At 37.8% G+C, this 11,870-nt stretch overlaps 1 protein-coding gene across 4 annotated transcripts in view; it reads left to right on the top strand.

Annotated features, from left to right (window-relative positions):
• The first annotated feature begins 1,453 nt into the window (after window positions 1–1,453).
• Window positions 1,454–11,870, top strand: part of LOC132205488 (glutamate-gated chloride channel) — an 80,872-nt gene continuing 70,455 nt past the window's right edge. For all 4 annotated transcript variants that reach the window (XM_059634561.1, XM_059634560.1, XM_059634559.1 and 1 more), the window contains exon 1: window positions 1,454–1,584. The gene's annotated coding sequence lies outside the window, so the exon portion shown is untranslated. The remainder of the gene's footprint in view (window positions 1,585–11,870) is intronic.

The raw sequence follows: 11,870 nt of genomic DNA, 5'->3' as shown, positions 1-11,870 counted from the left end.
AAAAACCGCGCAAAAATTAGAATTAAAATTTAAATTCAGTTGAAAAATTCGCAACATTATCGCTCAGGTTAATTTAATTTGGTATAATGAACGATTTAAAATTTAATCAATTTAATTTCACTATTTAAAACATATTTCTTGAATCTGAAATGAAATTTTAACATTGGTTGTTTTAATCGTTTAAATCATTCTAAATTGACTCTGGTATAGACACATGATTTAATTTGTTCCACATACGACCACAACCTTGTTTGCGATTTCGCGGTCGATAGTCCGCATTTAAATTCCCTTGGGCAATCATGATCGAAAGCGACCAGACGATCATAAAATCCACCTAGACGCGTGATAGGGCATCAAAATGGAAAAACCTTTCAAACACAAACGTGTCCCCCTGTTAGAATTTAGACCAACCCGCGATGCGTCGCCGCAACGTCAATCAATGGCCTGTGGGGCCACGGAACGTGGCCCGGATATAATCACCACTACCAAACCACTAACAAACATATCAATTGTGAAAAGCAATACTAAACGTAAACTTCTGTTGAATTTCTCTCTCTTGCATGTGCAGTAAAAGGTCATTAGATGAAAAAAAATTTGTGAATTAAAATTTATAAAGAAAATTGGACATAAAATGAGCATTAGCAATAAGTAATTTAACAAAAAAATATTTGATAAAGAAAAAATATTAAGAAGAAAATTATTGTGAAAAAATAGAAGTTAAAATTGATCTGCTAGATCTCAGAAGAATTTTTTTTACCATAGTTAATAAGTAGGATGTTTCAAAAAAATCACGGCAATTTTGGGGAATTCATTTGAGTTTTGAGTAGCTTTGAGTGTTAGGCTGCCAGTATAAATGTACAGAATTCTTTGACTACTTTGACGTTTTTAGCGCGTCAAAAAGTGCACTATGTCGTCATTCATAATCAGGAGGACTGGAGGTGCCGCAAGCGCAAGGTGCTGAACGTGCCTCCTCAAATTGTTGGAATTCCTACTCATTCGGCAGGCTTTCCAGCCGATAAGCACTGAATGGAGCTTGGCAGGATTGGGCAGGATCATAGCCTATCCAGAATCCAGATGAGAAAAAATATTTATAAAATGTATGCACAATGCATAATAATAATTTATTTAATTTCTAATAATTTAAAACATATATTATGGATATTATGTAACAAAATATATTCTTGAAATTAATAATTTAAATATTAATTATTTTTACATCATTATAATAAATTCAAATTATCAAATGATAATTGATTTGAGTGAACAGCAACTGCGTCGACCTTGGGGGTCGGCGGAATGGAAAAACGAGCACAACATAATTTTGGCGCAGCGTCGTGCATTTATTTGTTGGACGCAACCAAGGCGAGAGAGAGAGAGAGAGAGGATTGCGAGTGTGTGTGTCGGCGGCGGCGGCGGTCGCTCGGCAGGGCCGAGAGGGGTGGCGTGGCGGCGGCGGGCGCGGGGTGGTGCGGCGCCGCCTGCCTCCGCAGACGGCGCAGTCTCTCGCACTCGCTCGACCGCTGAGCATCAGCCGCTCCACCGGCAAGCAGGAAGCCCTAGCAGACAACAAGCGACACGCAGAAGGTCAGTCAATCCTCGTGCACCCCGACCTTGACTTTATTTCAGAAAATTCGTGCGTTCCGCCACGCCATCGTTTGGCCGATTACACTAATTAGGTTAATTGCCACACGCCGGAGACAGACAGCGTTTCCATTTGAAATAATAATAATATGCTAACGACCTCCCTATCTATCAAATCGATTTTATAATTTCCTCCAGTTGCATCGTGCATTTTTAAATTTTTAATTAAATATAAATTGAGGTCAAATTACAAATCCAAATTTTTTTAACGACTCTGCTATTTTTGTATCTTTTTTTTTGCGTTTTAAGAGATTTTCCAGTTCGGAAAGGAATGTGCTCTGTTTATTTTTTTCCCCATCAAAAAGGGCTTTATCTCTTTGGCGTTGCCTATTATACTGCGACAATAAATCACCGTCGGTGACATGAATGTTTGAACGAGTGGTGATTTAAACGCCGTTGCAATTCCAGTCGGCGACGATGCGAAGCGATCGCGGGATTTCTATAAATGATTGGGTCGCCAACGCCGGCTGGTGACGTTATATCATCTTCCATCTTTCGCGTCTCCTTTTTGTGGCAAATCGATCTATTTAATAATATGACTGTGCTGCCGTAAGTTAATATCATTTGACGGATTGGTTGGGATGAGAGAAAGAAAATGTAACTAACTGCCTGATTGTTATATTGCCTTTGCTGGATTTTTAAACTGATTTTGGTGTGTTCGGAATTAAAAAATTGGAAGTATTTTTTCTTTTATTAATTTAGAAGGAATTTAATTGCAACTCCTCAAAAGAAAAATGGTACGCACCTATATTAATGCTTTGGTGGGTTCGTTTCCAACCTGCTGCTAATATTGATCTAATTTTATATACGCGAACAAAATCAATCGTCTATTATTATAACGTTTTCCTTTTTATCATTCCGTCATACACATTGATTTTCTACGAACTTTCTGTGACAAAAATGCGAGCCCTTGTTTGCGTGCATGTAAACTTTAGAAAGAAAGCTTATTATGTAATACTAAGTACGCTCCATACACCCTTCTATCCGCATAGTGGCAGTGTCGTCGCCGTTGTGCAATATAGAGCCGCTGTCGTCCGGGGCGGTTGTTGCTCGCTGTTTTTTTTTTATCTCTTTTATTTTCTTACCATTGTAAAACGTCCACGGGATGGCTTCGTTTCAAGAAACGGTGTATTTTTATGCAAATTACAATACAGGTGATCCTTCATCTCGAAGTCTGATATTATTTTTTGTATTTTTGCTCTTCTGGGGCTACTCCACTGTGCAGAAAGTTAACGTTTGGGAGTCGCGAGATGCCCTACTATTTTGTTGAGCCGATTACAAAACGCGACGGAATTTTCCGCGTAGTTTATGGGAGAGCAGATAAAGAACCTTTCAGTAAATTGGGTCCCTCCGCCGCTTTGTTTTAATAATATGTCCTTAACAAGTTAAAAAAATTATTTCTTAAGTAATATGAAAATTTAAAAGAAGTTAGCGAGAACTCCAGAGTTGAAATGTTTTGGCATATTATAATTTATTGACACTAAACCAATAGTTATTCTAAAGCATAAATAAAATTATAAAATGTAACGCTTGAGAAATGTTTAGTTTTATAAATGAAGGACTTGTTCATTAATAAACATGTTTATGTTTTTAATAAAAATGTAAAAAATATATTATATTAATTTACAAAATTTTATTTTTAAAAGTAAGAGGTAACAAAAATACAATTTTAACGAAGTTAGTTATAAAAATTGTTTGCATTATAGCTTAAAATGCAAAAGTAAACTACATAAATTAAAATCTCTATATTCTCATAGTAGGAGTAAAAATTAAGTCAATAATATGCTCATCTCACATTTAATAAATTGTAAAAAAAAGTGTGTGGAACACGCTGTGTAAGGTTGAAGCGAGATTCGCAGGCGCCGCTTGATTTTTTTGCCCGTTTTATAGGAAAAGGGAAAACGCGTGGCGTGGTGCCAGCAGTGCTGGGAAATACGGTGAAGTGCACGGCAGAGAGCTTTGAATTTTTCAACAGGCATTGAAAATCCGCGCTGCCTACGGATGATTTATCGCGTTTGCTCTCTGGCTGGTGTTTATTATTCGGGATGTAATCTAGAGTTTATTAAGGCGAATAAAAGGGCTGGCGCGTTGATGCTTTTATGTGTGTCGCGTTTTGGTGCAGCGCCGAGTGCAGATTTTTACGGCTTTTTTCGCCATTACGTAAAAGTACCAGCAGCCCCGTGGGCCATTAATTGAGTTATCATAACGGGCCAGTCTCGGTCGCTTCTGCTCCGAGAGAATGACTGCCCTAGCTGCCGAAAGCAAAAACAAACAAATGGCCGGTGTCCGATTAAAAAAGCTGACGTTTAGATTCGCTGGCTGACAATGCATAATGGACCGATCGGCCGCAGGTCCACAAGTGACGTCAGCAGATGCGAAAATAAAACTCTGGGGGGATATTTTTTGTTTCCTCACATCCGAATTTGACCGGAATGCTAAATAAAAGGGCAACTTTGTACGTGGCGAAAAGCAGCTGGCGAGAAAATTTTGAATGATTTATTTCTGCGCACTTCTCAGTCAGGCTGTCTGCGAGCGGAATATTTATTTCTCATCTATCTGAGGTTTATTTTGCTCTCCCTGCCGAGATCAAAAGGGGATCTCTCAAATTATTGCAGTTTTCTGACGTGCGCGCGTATATACTCGGCGTCTTGTGCGCCGTTATCCATTCAAAAGCAGACGAGCTATATATTTATCTCACTCTTTCGTTCGCGTACTCACAATTTTGCCGAGGCTCTCAGAAAGTGATATTCATATACTGCTTTCATTTTACTGCTCTCCTCGGGTGGAGAAAATTTCGCAAGCAAATCCTTCTTCTAGGAAGTGGATTGGCAGAGTGTATGACGACTATTTCGCATCTCACATTTATGGTGCTTTTGCAACAGCAGTTTTGCAGAACAATACAACTTTTTAAAAAAAACAAACACGACTGCAACCTTTGTTAAAAAAGAGTTATTTGTGCAGAAAAAGGCTGTTTCTGTTAGTGAAGATGTAAAAGGCTACATGAAGGACTTACCATAATTTAGTTGCGGCTTTGTGTGTCTCCTTTGTTGGCTGGCGTTTTAGTTAGTGACAAAATAACCTCTGCCATTTGTGCTGCTTATTCCTATGATTTAAATAGAATAATAAATAATTATATGGTAACTACCAGCAGAGTAAATTTATTTTAAAGGTTCAGAAAATCAATGGCTATAAATTATTAAATACCTCTAAAGATAATTTTTTGCAACAGTAAATTGATTAATTTTCTTAATTTAAATGGATCATTATTTGTTATTTTTTTAACATTTTAAACCAAAACAAAGCAGGCTGAAAATAAACAAAACATAGTTTGATCTTTAGCATTATTTTTAGTATATATTATTCTGAGCCTGCCAACAATTTTTAGATTAATAAAAATTATTTTAGAGGAACATGTTGAGTGCTAATTTGACTAATGATATTTATATCACCACATAGCAAAATATCACATAAATAAATCGTGAAAACAAGAGCTAGATAATGGACAAGAGTTGGAATTTTACTTCTTTTCGAGTGAGAGTGTGGCTCACAGTCTTTAGGACACCATTGCAGCTTAAATTAACGCCGAAGCGAGTGTCATTGTTTGAAAGTTTGTCTGCTACTAAATATATACCAAACTCACACGAACAGTGGCGCGAGTCGCGCCGACTGCGCGAAATTGCGACACACGCGCCGAATGCACCAAGACCAAAGAGCTCATTAGCGTTTGGCACGATTTAATGTCTAGTTCCTGTAAGAGCGCCGCCGCCAATGATTTACGCACATTCATAGGCCCGAGATTTGTATTTATTTTGTCGGACTCGAAAGTTGCCGGCGTTCAAATTGAGCGGCGTAATTGGGCGAGGTTGTAAATAAACAGAATGCGAGAGAGCGGAGAACGCCGCTGAAAGAGGAAAACGCGATTTTGTGAAAGGGCAGGAAAAGGCTGCTTTCCGAAATTCACGCTCGCTCTAAACTGCGGAATAAATTTGCCTAAATAATTTGAATGAACGAGAGAGATTAGACTTCCACAGATGAGTAATTTTATTTTGCTTTTTCCATTTTCAAAGTTTAATATGCTCAATGAAATGTTTCGCATTGCGGTTCATGCTAAGCTTAAAAAATAAAATATATTAAGAATCAATTGAAATTTGCTTGTTTTGAAGAGTAATTAAAAACCAAATGAATCAATTTTTCAGAAATTTTTCAATATAACAGTTGAAATTATTTAAAAAAAATCCTGAAATTGTAAAAGATTAAATATGCTGAGAAAATTATTGTACTTCACTGTCAAACTAAATTTGTTGTTTCAGCACATTTTATATCATGGAACTTTTGGCAAAAACAAATAGTTTGGAATGGAAAACAAAGTCTATAGAAACTTCAGCAACATTCAAGTTAAATTTCCTTTTTTCTAATAAAATGACTTTTTGTTATTACATTTTGTTCTTTCTTATTTACGCTGGACTTTTGCAAACAGTTCTTGAGGTTATGGCTGCAGGAAAATAAAATGGAATCTCATTTACAAAAGATCTTTACTACTGATCTTTATATATTTGATGTTTACCACTAGAGAGGAATGATCCACATTGGATTTTTATAAATCATTTCACCGGACGTTGTTAATCGTGAAAAGCCCTTTTTGATTGCTTTCATGAGCAAACCGGGCCATTGGTAATCAAAGGACCGCCCGGTCATCGGTCTTAAGTGGCTCACCTTTTTTTCTCAAAGCAAGCGGATCAGTTCAAAGTTTGCTGACCGCCTTTCACATACACGACCACTTTCAATTTATGGAGAACAAGCGAAAAGGCCTGGGCAATAAATTCGTCTATTCACTCCACTCTTGGCGCGCGAGGAAGAAAGTAAAAAAAATCTGAAGCCGCAGTGCGCCCAACTCGCCATAGGTAAAGCAGCAGCCAAGTGAAGGACGCCCTCGTGCAGAGACATCAAAGCCAAAAAGAAAGAGGGCCGCTTGAAAGAAAAATAAATATCTGCACTCGAAAAGTTGTCGGCGCGAATTTCCTAATGGAAGCCGCTGTGAAAAATAAGCCCTCCTTCTGACGCCGCCGAGCGTTTGCCCTCCTTTCCTTTTCTTATACACAAAGTCAGCAAAGGGATTTACCTGCAGCAGCTTTTCCAGATTGCCGACCGGAGTGATGTGAGGAGGAATTTTTATTCCGCTCCCCAAAGAGCCGCCGTGCAGAAATTACATTAGCATAACAACGAGACGCGGCGTTTTTTATTTGCCTCGGTCCGAGGAAATGAACTCGGCGAATTACGCGCCGGCTTAGCTCCACACACACATCCTTCCAAGAAGAGCAAGGCGGCGGATTTGCAACGCTAAGCTGTTTGCATAGGGTATTGAGCGCGATTCAATAACATGTTTGCCCTGCAATTCGCCGCGCCGTCTCTTGCGCTCGTCAAGTGGAGCGTGCCTTGTTCTATTGGCTTGAAATATCTGTCAAAGGAGAATAAGGAAGGTCGTTTTAAAACGATCCGTCAGTACGAAAATAAATTAAGTGTGAAGAATAAATTGAATTGAGCTCGGCCCATTTAACCCAATATTATTAGTGCAAATTTAATCCACACCATTTTGCAATGATAATATTTTACAAAATTAATGCTTTTTTAGGTTTACGTTTTTCATATTTTGAGAAATAGAAGTTTAATTTAATTTAGAAAAATTTATTTTTGTAATAAAAAATTTGTCAATTTAAGATGAGAAAAATATTTTAAAATACATTTGAAGCCCCTGAAAATTTTGGATATCGACCTCCTGCCAAGCAAAGGTGTGAAGCGCGTTGCCTATCCGTGTCGAGATCAGGCGCCGACCATCGTGATAGGCATGTGGGACACACAGTGGACGCCTCTCTCCTCTTTGAAGCAAACAACCAGCCACATGCAAAGTTTTTTTAGATAACGGTCCAGAGAGATGAGCGCAAACTTGGCACCCAAGCCTATAGAGTATCAAAGACTCGGGGGTCGATTAATCTGCCGGGCTCATGTAGTCAGCTAGGACGTTCATCACTCGGACGTCCGTCATTTTTCATCAGCCTAATTAAGCAGGTCACTAACGAAAGCACGGCAAAAAGTTTTCGCGCAACATTTCCGCGGCCCTCACGCAGCGACCAGACTTTCCTTGTTAAAAAGTTTCACTCTCGTTTTACACAAGACGGACGAATTGAAATAAATTGTCTTGTTAACTTAACCCCGCACGCTGCCGCACTACGGGCCTTTTGAAAATTAGAGGCGCCCTCGCGAATTCTCGTAGCAGTTTCATTACACGGGCCGCGTGTGGGGCTGCGTTACAATTCGGCTAAATTATTAACCGTAAGCAGTTTAAAATTCTTTTTAGGGGCTGCGCGGCTCAATAATAAACAAGAACAAGCAGCCAGCCGGGTGTTCCCGCTCTTCATATTTCTTTCATTGCCTCTTTCATTGTGAGGATAAAAAGCCAGTGCAATCGAGGGCATTGTGCGAGCGGGAAAACAAGCCGGGCGCACGAATAATTCATCGCTCGGCGACGCACGCGGTGCAAAATAATTGCCAGCGTCAAAGGCCGCCGGTTTGCATAATTAATGTCTCGTTTGCATACTGTTCCTTGGGCGCAAAACAAACAGCTGATTGGGTAAATAAGCGGCTGCAATAGCGTTCATAGATGAACTGTTGGTGCTGCACTGTTATGCACAAGTAAAGTTATTACTTTATTAGATGGAGGAAGGTGAGGGCGTCTTTTAAGTAATTATTATCCTACATAATTAATATAAATTTAATTACTTAATCATGTTATTAATCAATACTTTTCTTGGTTACATAATCATTTTTTAAATAATTAAAATATTTAAAAAAAAATAGAAGAATTTGATTCAAAAATATAATTCAGCTCAAAGAAGACAAGCGGCCATGAAAAAAAATAATGTTTTTTTGGGTTTTCAAAGATAACTAACCGCAATTTAATTATTGTAGCCTCCAAAGCCTCTGTCAAGTAAAATGAGACAAAGTCTTAATTTTTTAAGTTATAAATTATAAATAATGTAATTTCTTTTTAATTAAATTAAATGAGAAGATGACCTTTTTACATCATTGTTCAAACCTTAATTTGATAAAACTAAACCATATTGGTACCAGAAATTTACAATTTTTAAATATTTGAAAAAAAAATTAATTAATTTAGGTGAAGAACAAAAATTTAGAATTAGTTAACCGAGAGGCTCATTGCGGCGGATGAGGTCTTTTTGACCTCAGAAGTTAAAGCGAAATTCTTCTAGTGGTGATGCCGTTTTTTCCAGTAATTCTATTTTTTTTTTTAATATATTATTGTTTTCAACAATTTTATGTAACAATGTATCATAACAATGTACAAAAAAACAATAATAATAATAAAAGTCATATCAGCTTTTTATAATACATCTTTCCAACTTTTGTCTTAAAAATATATTTATAAAATTGTTTACAGATTGACTCTTTGTTTGCGTAAGCACACACACTTTCATAATAGAGATCCGGCAGGCCAACAAGATAAACGCATGCAAGACTGTCGGACGTACGCGCGCAATCTGCCGGCGGTTAATGAGTTTGCTCGCCTCCAATTTGGATGATAATTCAGGCTTCTGCCCAGTCGGCCGCTCTCGGCCCCACCCAGCAATTACAATTACAACGGTGCGGTCCGGTGCTCCCGCTGAGGCCTTTTGCAAACATACAAGAATGTTCGCATTGTGTGTGAAGGGGCGCACGGATTTGTATAGCTTTTTGTCTTGCGCCGCCGCCGGTTTATTTATTACTCAATTGCTTGTGCAAATCGCACAAGTGCGGTGCATTACTAGTCCAATCGCAACCGAGCAAGGCGGCTTTTTTCAGCCCTGCGGGCATATCGGATCGACTCTCTCCAGCAGGTTGGAGTGACGTCGTCCCACAGGAGCATGTCAGCCTACTTATGAATTTTGCATTGAGCTAGAGTTTGATCGCCTGAGGAGGTCGAGAGCCAGTTTGATTGATCACGCCAAAAACAAGCGAGACTAACAGAGAGTAACACGCAGCTGCACTGCACTTGGCACTTTGCAAGATGAAATCGCAAGCAAAAAATCAGTTATGGAATAAATTATTATTTCTTTATATTTATACTACGGATTTATTTATTTCAAAATTTCTCTTATTTTTAATTTTACATGAAGACACGTGCCCTTTTTATAAAATATTTTATTGCCCTAATTTAATATGCAGCTGATTTTATTCAAAGTCGTTTAATTGGTTATTTCATGTTTTCCCATTGAATGCTTTTTACTGCTTTTCATTGGAACTGGAAACCTCAATAATAGAGTATAAATTTTAAGCTTGCAATGTTTGTTTCTTGAATCGTTTAAAATTAAATGATTAACTGAATTTTTTGGCAAAATTTTACTGAAGCCTCTCAAGGATCAAGGATAATTGAAAAAAGGCAAGTTAATTCGGAGAAAACTATTTATTTGCTAGGTTGAAAGCGATTTATCACATCCTTATTGCAATTTTTATCATGTTTTAGTTGGTTCAGGTTTTTATCCCCCGATGTTCCTCATTTTTCTTTGTTTCCTTTGCGTAAAAGAGAGAAAAATCTTATAAATATGGAACACGCACATAGCTCCCCAGGCGTCTTTCTAAATCATTTTTACGCCTTCAAACACCTGTAACGCCGAAGTGCTTAATTTTCTTCCTCATATCTCGCGTGGATATGAGAAGAAAAAGTAGGTCGCCGTGATATGACAGTCCTGCCGCTTTATAGCGCGGAATATACGCTCTCGTTGGGAAAATGAAAGCAGACGGCAAAATACATCAAACACGCCGGAGAGGAATTTTCTTCGCACTGCAAAACCTCTCCGGCACAAGACAAAATTTACGGTTCGATAAATAAATAGGCACATAAGATTTACTGCAAACATACCGAGGATTCGAAGTGAGCCGAGATTTTATTGCTATTCGTGCAATTTGGGTTTTATTTTCCAAAACACGCGACAACAAAAATGACTTGCTGTCGGATCCGGGATTTCTTTTTACAACCGCCTTTAAATCAAAGATATATAAAACCCACCGCCGCAATCCGCACCTGTCGGTGATCGGATTTAAGGATAAAAAACGGTTGGAGTCCGGAATTGGATTATTGCCCTAGGAACGTGAGGGCTGCATTTGCATCAAGCTTTCAGTTGGCAAGTAGTGTTGCCGAGTTATCGGAAAATCGACAAAACGTGTCTCTCTATTATTATTAGTCTTTTTTTTACACTTCAACTAGTTTTTCAAAAATTGGACATAACTTCTTATAATAATAGAAAGAACAGATGCAAAATATTGTATTATTAAATAGGTTTGAAGAAGAAATTTTCCTTAATTTTACATTTGAAATTTTTATTTGAAAATTAAAATTTATGATAAATAATATTGACCTTCTGGCTTCTAATAAAATTTTAATTATGAAAAAATGGCAAGGAAAGATTTAAGTTTTTTGTGTTATAAATACTTAAAATTCAAGTGAAACTAAAAAGAAATACAGACACTATTTAATTTTCCATCCATTTTTTAATTGAAGGAGCAAGTAACCTCAGCCCAGGTTTCCGACCGTTATTGAGGGTGCCCTTTTTTGTTCGCAACGTGTACGTTTCCAGACAGCTTTTCAGACTGGCGTAATGCTAAATCAATTTTGCAGAAGCGACGTCGCAGTGTCGCCTTTTCTCTCTACATTTCTTATGCCAGTAGTGGCTGCAGAAGTGTAAAATTGTCTCGGCGTTATCGCATTCCTGGTCCGAAGGAGAAAACGCCGCGAAAAGAGAGAGCTCGTTTTTACGACTGCCTGTTCTGCAATATCATCTTTTTTAGCGACCATACAAAAAATACGTACGCTTTGAAATAATACGCTGCAGCGAGAGGAGAAAGAGGGCGATTTTCTCACAACGAAAGTTCGGATATAAAATGTATACGACTAGGCCTGACGTCTGCGGCTGTATTTCATTCCTTATGAAAAATTTCTGGAAGGTGGGTTTTGGGCTGCGGTGATGGAAATTAATAGGTCTAGACGCCTTGATCATTATACTCAGCGGGAAGAAAAGTTGAGGGCTTTGATTAAAGAAAAAAAAATGTATGAAACATCGTTCAAAATGATTCTAGATCTTATTTATTTTAATTTTCCTTGAAAATTGTACGTAAACATTTAAAAAATCTAAATCATTTTAAAATACTTTGAAATATTTTTATTTTAAATATGAAATGAA

The sequence above is a fragment of the Neocloeon triangulifer genome, unplaced genomic scaffold, assembly GCF_031216515.1.
Source record: "Neocloeon triangulifer isolate White Clay Creek 2 clone unplaced genomic scaffold, ASM3121651v1 ptg000002l, whole genome shotgun sequence".
In the NCBI taxonomy this organism is placed as follows: domain Eukaryota; kingdom Metazoa; phylum Arthropoda; class Insecta; order Ephemeroptera; family Baetidae; genus Neocloeon; species Neocloeon triangulifer.
Note: the sequence above shows the minus strand (reverse complement) of the source record. Positions and strands in the feature narration are given on the sequence as shown.